The 9,816-nt window shown below is 35.5% G+C and overlaps 2 long non-coding RNA genes across 3 annotated transcripts; one reads left to right on the plus strand and one right to left on the minus strand.

The window, feature by feature from the left end:
- Positions 1 to 1,713: 1,713 nt before the first annotated feature.
- On the plus strand, positions 1,714 to 3,876 carry LOC311091218. Its single transcript, XR_014608027.1, has 3 exons — positions 1,714 to 1,779; positions 2,661 to 2,779; positions 3,158 to 3,876. It is a non-coding gene; the product is annotated as an uncharacterized lncRNA (long non-coding RNA).
- Positions 3,877 to 4,800: 924 nt separating this feature from the next.
- Positions 4,801 to 6,876, minus strand: LOC311091422. 2 transcript variants are annotated; one of them, XR_014608088.1, is made up of 3 exons: positions 6,797 to 6,876; positions 6,094 to 6,177; positions 4,801 to 5,584 (listed from the first exon to the last, which is right to left on the minus strand). It is a non-coding gene; the product is annotated as an uncharacterized lncRNA (long non-coding RNA). The 2 variants fall into 2 exon arrangements; XR_014608089.1 differs by having other exon boundaries at positions 6,094 to 6,184; positions 6,797 to 6,847.
- Between the last annotated feature and the right edge of the window lie 2,940 nt (positions 6,877 to 9,816).

Here is a 9,816-nt window from a genome sequence, read left to right on the forward strand (position 1 = left end):
TAATTGATTGTGAGAGTGAATAAAGAATATGCTAATGTACATGGACTCAAGTCTCTTTTTTGGAATTTATTAAATTAAATAGCATTCATGTAAAATATAAATAATAAAAGTGTAAAATGGGCATAATACTGTAAAATGAAATTGCAGTAAGGGCATCTTACTGTAAAATTTAATTGCGGTAAGGGCATCTTACTGTAAAATGAAATTGCGGTAAGGGCATCTTACTGTAAAATGAAATTGCGGTAAGGGCATCTTACTGTAAAATGAAATTGCAGTAAGGGCATCATACCGTAAGACACATTTACAGTAAGCTACTGTAAAGGGGAACTTACGGTAACTTACTGGCAATAGTGCTGCCAGTAAGTTACCGCAAAAATACGATAAAATGTCTAACAGTGATGCTTAAACATTGATGCAGAAAACAAATAATGTGGGGTTTTTTTTCTTATTCATAACTTTTGTTATTAACCTTAATTACCTCCTATTTAGTCTCTTCGATTACGTTCAGCTGTCTGTCTTTGAGTTCCCTGTATTTATACTCCCTGTCTCATTCAGTTCATTGTCAGTTCTCGTCTATATGTGAGTAGCTTATGTTACGGGTTGTATGCCTTCATCTATTCTCTTTGAGTTTGTGACAATAATTTCGATCAATCAATATTTAGAAACTGGTCATCGGCTTTGGAGGCGGGTGGGCTAACAAGGATGCTAAAGACCCCAGCCGCTCGCTCGCCTCTTGAGGTTTACACGCACAGCTTTTACTGGCCTACAACAGTTACACTCACCCCCCTAAACCTCACTCCCATCCGGGTCACGGAAACAAACGTAACTCACCCGCTCCAAACGGGTGATTTCGAACCCGAGCATGGGAGGCAGGTGCACGCTAAAGCCTAGCATGCTTCTTGAGGCCAGGCAAGTGAGGTTTACACACACTGACTTACTGGCCTATGCGTTACACTTGCATGACTGAAGTAGCTGCCCGAGAGGCTTTTTAAAAATGGCTGCCAAGTGAAATGTCTTGCCTTAAAGGGACTTTGGTTAAACATGTCCATCTAGCCATGTGTTTACATAGAAAAAAAAAATGGAGAAGTAGCGCAGTGGAATGAAAAAAAAAATACTCTGCCAGATAATAATAACAAGAAATGTATTATCTCCCATTGTTTTCATCCAGATATATGATAAGTAAAAAAACATTCTTGGGACCAGAGGTTTTCTGAATATGTGCATGAACATAATGCAACCCCCCCCCCCCCCCCCCCCCCCCCCAAAAAAAAGAAGAAAACTGCCAGATCATTCACACAAACCAAACAAAGTGTCAAACAGGCCTTGAAACACACTGTTCAGAAATGTACTATGCCTTCTGTCGTCTGATTGAGAGTTTAGACTTTTTTAGTTAGTAGCTCGTCCAGCTCGTGGTTCACGTGTCTTTTTGCTATGAAATCTTAACTGAGTTTTATAAACTAAACATAAGAATAACTTTTATATAGTGATATTTCAAGATGAACACTTGCTGGACTGAAGCAGCAGGTTTTCTTGATCATACATAATTTTTTTGAAAAATCATGTTCAAATGAATTGCACATTTTTGCTCAGTTTTGGCCTCCTTTTTTGACCTCCTCAAGTATGATGAACCATTTTAATTGGTCTTTTCATGGTGTTGAAGAAGGGGGCTGGTCGAGTGTCAGAATAAAAAGCATCTACTTCCTCTTCCTCATCACTCCTGCTTCACTGCAGACTCACACAACATCTCTGAACCTTCTGATCTGAGCAACAGATAACATGGTAAGTTATATTTCTTCATCACTTAATTACTATCATTAGTGGTGCTAAAGCAGCACATTTTATTATTATTTTTGTTGTTGTTGTTGTTGTTGTTGTTGTTGAAAACTAATTTTAAGCACCAAAAAAAAAAACCGATATATATTTATTCAAAGAATATTAAATTCCTAACAAACAGAATGATATTTTAATATTCTATATGCACTTTGTGTGTATAGGCTACTGTAAATCAGTGGCGAAAATTTAAAAAAGTGGATGGGACAGGAGTGGGGGAGGAAGTTGAGAATTCAGTGCTGTCCTACATCGAGTTTAATTTATCGACAAAGAAGTCATGTTTAAAGTGATATAGTTTCACGTTTGTGAATAAATACATAAATTCGATGACAACGCTCGTGTCTCGTAACGGTCTGGCGGTATAACTTTTCAGAGGTTCTTGGTTCTAATCCACCCATAGTTATATTTTTCTCTCTCTTATTAAAACCAAATATTTTCATCAGTTGTTGTAAATCAAGAGCAGGGACACGTTTTTGTGCATTTTGTTTTGTGATTTCATCGGAACGAATAGAGTCTCCACAACGGCGTTAAGTGATTAATTGAAGGCTGTCGCTCGTTGAGAGAGAGCACGGTTTCCTTCTGCGACTGATAACAGCGGCAATGAGCACTCAGCATGATCTCAAACACATTCCAGCGCTAGATTACCTCTTATTAACAAATGAACTAAATTAATACTCTGCTAGTCAACTGGAGATGTTTCATTTGTAGGCTATTAGGTGCATCCGTGCCGCATATGGTAGGGGATAATATCGACCCTGGCAAATTACGCCTATGCTGTGCTCCTCTGCATATATTTTATACATACCCTACGTGTTTTGTGTTTGCTCCAGGTTTTCGCTGTGCCACTGAGGATCCTCCTGCTCTGCCTGCTTCACTATTGGACTTGTGCAGTAGGAGAGGGTGTGGACCCAAAAACTCTCATGAATATTGTAAATAACTTTGAGAATCAGTAAGTTTCCTTGTTTGAACATCAAAATTTCTATTAAAAAAAAGAATATAAACAAAAAGAAAAACTACACAGACACAACAAGAAATGTATATATATATATATATATATATATATTCTAAAGAAATGACAAGAAATATATAAAGAAAAACTAACAGTAGTGGATTTAACAGAGGTTGTTATGAGAATTATTTGTCCTTTATAATTACATCATCATGCAATAATTTTAACATTAAACTTTATATATTCATTATTTCTATGTAATAAAATAACTTTTATTTATTATAATAAAATAATTCATTATTATTATTTTCATATTCATTTTTTTTTTCTATTAAAATTTGTAAATACATAAATTTCCCACTGCTTTATAATTTCCAGGTTGCGTAACATGGGACAATACGCTGTCGCGTTCAGAGTCGAGAAGGACAAATGTCTTCAAGGTTCTGACTATGCAGGTCCGGACTTAACTAAAGTGAAAGAATATTTTCAGAAAAATGATGTTTATGTGAGTGGTGACCTCATTGCTGCAAGGGCTGATAAAGATAAACAAGATCATTCAGAGTTTCGCCTGAAAGATTATCTGGGGCTCATCTTAAATGTAAAAGATAAATGTGTGGTTTATTTCACTGTAAATTCACCCTGTTTGAATAAATGTGTATCAGTATCCGGGGAATTCAGCGTTAGAGACAATCTTGTAATGTTAGAAAAATATGAGGGAATTAAATCCTTTGCATTCAAAATAATCTGGAGAGAAGATAAACAGGTAGATGTGATAAGCAGACTGAAGGGAATAGCACCTGATTTGCCATATTATCAGTGTATGAAAAACAAAGCTATATGCCATCGCCTGTAATTAATGCTTATACTTTACACTGTTGCTTTCCTCACATATTTACATAGTTTTATTTAGCTGAGGACTTTTTTTCTGTTTTAATTGTAAACAGTAAAATTTGCACAAAAATAATCTATAATGTGGAAAATGCATAAATTGTGATATTGCGTGTGCTTGATTAGCTGGCAATTATTGTTAGAGTAAACTAATGTCAGCATGTCTGCTTAATGCTGGAGAAAATTAAAGTACATTTTACTGAGCATCATTTGTGGTTCAAAGTATCATCTCATTTAAACACAAGTTATTCAGTTATACAGAGTGGATATGTCTATGATGTCCTATGGCGGGGAAAATGCCACCCTTAAGGACTGTGTATTTTTTTTTCTGTGAAGCAATAATTAAATGTGTCTAGATTTCTAGTTTTCAGGTGTGAAAAATGTCCAGAGTTTGTTTTTAGATTTTTTTTTTTAAATGTACCAAGGGGGCGTTTTGCGCAAAATCAGAGTACAAGCAGTTTTAGCTTAAAATTAAAAAGTAAAAAAGTAGATAATGTTTATTAATGAACCCTGCTGAAAATATTATTAATATGCCACCATACATTTCGGCAAAATTATAAAACTATACTCTTTTAAAGACTCTCAAGGTAAAACAGAAACAAATAACAAAATATACCTACACTCAAAAAAATATTTAGGCCTAATAGATAAGATTTATGTAATTTGATTGCATATAAATTTTCCATCCATTTGGATTACATATTTTTAACGTAAACATATTAATAAACTTAATGCAATAAATATTTGTAAGTCCTATATAAATGAAACAAGTAAGAATGAGATTTATGTAAAATTATCAATAAATCCAATTTATTTAAAATGAATAAGAAACAGGTTTATGTATTATTATATAATAAACCTAATTTACTTAAAATGCATCACATTTAAGTAATTTTTATTAATAAACCCAATGTTTTTTAAAATCATATTTATAAATTTGTATTTATTAATCACCATTTCCCCTCCCCAATCACGATATACAACACAAAAATAACAGCCCGACCACCTCATTTCACATTTTTCCCCCTCATTTTTATTTTAGGAATAACAAGCTCAAAAGGCAGCAAAAAGATGAGATAGAAAGAAAGACATAACCCATGCTCACATACACTGTGATGTGTGCAACCTCAACACAAATAAAAAAAGTACCTTCATGTTTACATGCACATTAAGGTTAAATGCACTTATTTCAATGGTTTTTTTGTTTTGTTTTTGTCGTTGCCACAATCAACCACCACACTTTTTACCCACGTTTACAAGTTAGGAGTACAGGTGTATAAAAGGTTCGACAGCGGGGAAAAAGAGAAAAATCTAGAACAACAAAGAATCTGTTCAACTTTTACAAGTAGACAAAACAAGTTTTGTTTAAGTTTAAAAGTCATTCAAATGAGTAGAAAAAGTGCAACAAGTCAAGAGGAAAATATCAGCATATCTGTCAATCACTGAAGCGTCTTAATTTCCGTCCCTGAACTTTTGGCGACAGCTTGGTTGTATCCAGTTCCATCAGGATTTTCTGAAATGCGTCAAATGTGCAATCGAGGTCCATTGGATAGTTTAAGTTAAGGGCATAAATTAGTCAAAAAAGCATCACACATCCAAGTGTGACACTTGGCAGGCTTTGCAGAACTTCAAGAACAACACCCACATCTGAAGGTTTTTCTCCAGGACCAGTACCCTCCGCTCGAATGACATAGATGCCCATTGTTGTCTGTGAAATGAGACTCCGCCTCTCTACTTTCAGTCCTGGAGGATAAACAAAGAGAATGTGAGTCGTGTCCCAATGTGAGTCAAAATGTAATATTCAGATAATATTCGGCTTAGGAGAATAGGAGAAGTATATAGAAGAAGAAATTCCTGATGCAACTGGACACAACTGGAAATTATGTTCCAGTGATTGTGAACAAGTGTCTTGATTTGCTGAAAAAAAAATCGAAGTGGTTAAATAAGTTAAAGGGTTAGTTCACCCAAAACAATCTTGTCATGATTTATCCTCCCTTATGTTGTTCAAAACCTTCATGTGTTTCTTTCTTCTGCTGAACACAAAATATGTAATGTTACATATTTTGTAACATTTTTCAAAATATATATTTTTTTGTATTCAACAGAAGAAAGAAACTCATAAAGGTTTGGAACGACATTAGGGTGAGTAAATTATGACATAATGTTCATTTGTGGGTGAACCTTTTCCAAGGCTTACAATTTTATTTTGCAGCTGATCCAGGTCATTTCTAGTTGAAAAGCTTCTCATTTGTCTGGTGTGATCAATCATGCTCTGCACTGATTGCTGCATAGTTTAATATTTCGCTGCACACTACACACAAGGGCATAAGCTAGGCTGTTATTATGTTAATTTTCTCATTGGCATCAATGTAAATATATCCATAAGAAATTTATAACATAAAGAGAGTAGGTTGACACACACTTACCACATATTCTTTGAGAAGTGTTTCGATGTCTTCGTTGAGGTAGACACTTAGGCACCTCAGGATACAATCTCGCCTGGTGTTTGTCTTCATTCTCAAACAAGCATAAAAAGATCCCAAAAAAACATGTCATTAATTATTAACTTACAGTTTAAGTAAGTTAGCTTTCTGTCCCTCTATTGACAGCTACGCAACTACAACTTTGACGCTTCCAAGCGTTCATAAAGAGATAGTAAAACTATTCCACATGAATTGAGCGGTTTAGTCCAAATTTTCTAAAGAGACAGACTAAATTTAGGCTTTTATTCACATAAACATTGATCAGCGAACATAAACAGAAGCTCAACTGAACTTGCTTAACACACTAGAACAAACCTCACTCGCACGTCAAGCGAAAATTCTTGAGCTTCCGTTTACTATAACTGATGTGTGAGTTGATGAATGTTTGAATGTGAAAAAACTTCAATCTGTTCATCATAAAAAAGGATTGAGTCTCTTCAGAAAATTTGGACTAATCTGCTAAATTCATATGGATTAGTTTTATGATCTCTTTATTAACTTTTTGAAGTGTCAAAGTGGTGATTGCGTAGCTGTCATATGTCATAATACCTGTTATATGAATAATGCTTTAACAATATTGCATTTAAACAATAATGCCAATAAAGAGAAAGAATGTTTCAGCCTAAAATGTTTTAGCAATTCATACCGGGTAGATAATGAAACGTCACACACTTTGCATGGCCACATTCACGTATCTGTGAAAAAAGACAAAAGAAAGAAAAAAAACAGTTTACTTAGAGAATCGACATTACTTGATTTACACTTAATTTTGCTGTAACAAGACAAGTCAAAATACAGCTACTACTACTACTAATAATAAATTAATAAATAATAATAAATTAATAACTTTTATATAACAATTAAATAACTACATACAGTGAGGAAAATAAGTATTTGAATACCCTGCTATTTTGCAAGTTCTCCCACTTAGAAATCATGGAGGGGTCTGAAATTGTCATCGTAGGTGCATGTCCACTGTGAGAGACATAATCTAAAAAAAAAAATCCAGAAATCACAATGTATGATTTTTTAACTATTTATTTGTATGATACAGCTGCAAATAAGTATTTGAACACCTGAGAAAATCAATGTTAATATTTGGTACAGTAGCCTTTGTTTGCAATTACAGAGGTCAAACGTTTCCTGTAGTTTTTCACCAGGTTTGCACACACTGCAGGAGGGATTTTGGCCCACTCCTCCACACAGATCTTCTCTAGATCAGTCAGGTTTCTGGGCTGTCACTGAGAAACACGGAGTTTGAGCTCCCTCCAAATATTCTCTATTGGGTTTAGGTCTGGAGACTGGCTAGGCCACGCCAGAACCTTGATATGCTTCTTACAGAGCCACTCCTTGGTTATCCTGGCTGTGTGCTTCGGGTCATTGTCATGTTGGAAGACCCAGCCTCGACCCATCTTCAATGCTCTAACTGAGGGAAGGAGGTTGTTCCCCAAAATCTCGCAATACATGGCCCCGGTCATCCTCTCCTTAATACAGTGCAGTCGCCCTGTCCCATGTGCAGAAAAACACCCCCAAAGCATGATGCTACCACCCCCATGCTTCACAGTAGGGATGGTGTTCTTGGGATGGTACTCATCATTCTTCTTCCTCCAAACACGTTTAATGGAATTATGACCAAAAAGTTCTATTTTGGTCTCATCTGACCACATGACTTTCTCCCATGACTCCTCTGGATCATCCAAATGGTCATTGGCAAACTTAAGATGGGCCTTGACATGTGCTGGTTTAAGCAGGGGAACCTTCCGTGCCATGCATGATTTCAAACCATGACGTCTTAGTGTATTACCAACAGTAACCTTGGAAACGGTGGTCCCAGCTCTTTTCAGGTCATTGACCAGCTCCTCCCGTGTAGTTCTGGGCTGATTTCTCACCTTTCTTAGGATCATTGAGACCCCACGAGGTGAGATCTTGCATGGAGCCCCAGTCCGAGGGAGATTGACAGTCATGTTTAACTTCTTCCATTTTCTAATGATTGCTCCAACAGTGGACCTTTTTTCACCAAGCTGCTTGGCAATTTCCCCGTAGCCCTTTCCAGCCTTGTGGAGGTGTACAATTTTGTCTCTAGTGTCTTTGGATAGCTCTTTGGTCTTGGCCATGTTAGTAGTTGGATTCTTACTGATTGTATGGGGTGGACAGGTGTCTTTATGCAGCTAACGACCTCAAACAGGTGCATCTAATTTAGGATAATAAATGGAGTGGAGGTGGACATTTTAAAGGCAGACTAACAGGTCTTTGAGGGTCAGAATTCTAGCTGATAGACAGGTGTTCAAATACTTATTTGGAGCTGTATCATACAAATAAATAGTTAAAAAATCCTATATTGTGATTTCTGGATTTTTTTTTTTTTAGATTATGTCTCTCACAGTGGACATGCACCTACGATGACAATTTCAGACCCCTCCATGATTTCCAAGTGGGAGAACTTGCAAAATAGCAGGGTGTTCAAATACTTATTTTCCTCACTGTAGGTCCAATTTATAAGAAAATATGGTTGATTGCAAGATGATATCGGCTGTTCATGTCTGTAAAATATGTTTTTAACTATGTATTCGGAATGTAATGTTTTTTTATGTTGAATCATATAACATTCAAACTGAGATTAATTGTTCATAATTTGATGTATTGATTTTTCTATGTATTTTTGTAGCATACATACAAGATCGGAGGTTGTCCATGTCCAACCATATAGATGTAAGAAAGGATGCTTGATGTAACGTTATCTGTAAAAGAAAAAACGGTTCTAGTTAGAAACAAAATGCATACTTTTGCTTATGAAATTACAAAGCCAGCATTCATTTTTTAGAGTATTATCGCGATTTTTAATCTTTAAATCGTTAACTTACCACAAACCTAACACCATTTTTTATTTACGCAATGTACGTGGGCCAAAGTTATAACGTTAGGCTACTTAGGTCAAACAAAAAAATGCTAATTAATATAAACTAAAAACACAAAACATCTCCCAGTTACTTTTAATTAGTTATACTGTGTAGCTGAAAAAGTAGCTTAAGGGGAAAGTAGATAAAGTTAGCTTTTATTAGAACCATGTGCAAGTTAGCTAGTGGACTAAATCCAAATTTGATAGTCGGGGCATTGATACGTGTAATACGATATCAACAGCAGAAATAACACATGTATATACATTGAAAACAGAAACAGTCAACTTATATACGATGAGTACATAATGTAACTTGCCTTGCAATCAGGTTGATCCAAGAAGGTGCTCCGATCTCATGTAAGATGGCGAGGAGAACTTTTTCAACTGCCGCTGGTCTCTGCTTCATCTTTTTTCCAGGTGCATTTAGACCTGTCTAATGTGCAGTACCGCCCCCTATGGATCGGCTCCGGCTTCCATTTCCCATAAATTGTATGCAAACCAATCTCATAAAATGTAACTAATAGAATCTGGCTCGTTCCGCAGCTACCTTTATTTAAACCATATTCATGCTTTTTAACTGATTAAATCGAATAGTTTTCACAATTAACAGATTTACATTGATTCTAAGCAATCTGACTACATACATTTAGAAAATATTATGATTTAAATAAAATCAAAAGGATGCAAATACATAATTATAAACTATGCCATGAATCATTTTTTTGAGTGTAATTTCATGACATTTCAACAGGAAGTGTTTTTCCGAACTC

This window comes from Abramis brama (genome assembly GCF_963993115.1).
Source record: "Abramis brama genome assembly, chromosome: 10".
In the NCBI taxonomy this organism is placed as follows: domain Eukaryota; kingdom Metazoa; phylum Chordata; class Actinopteri; order Cypriniformes; family Leuciscidae; genus Abramis; species Abramis brama.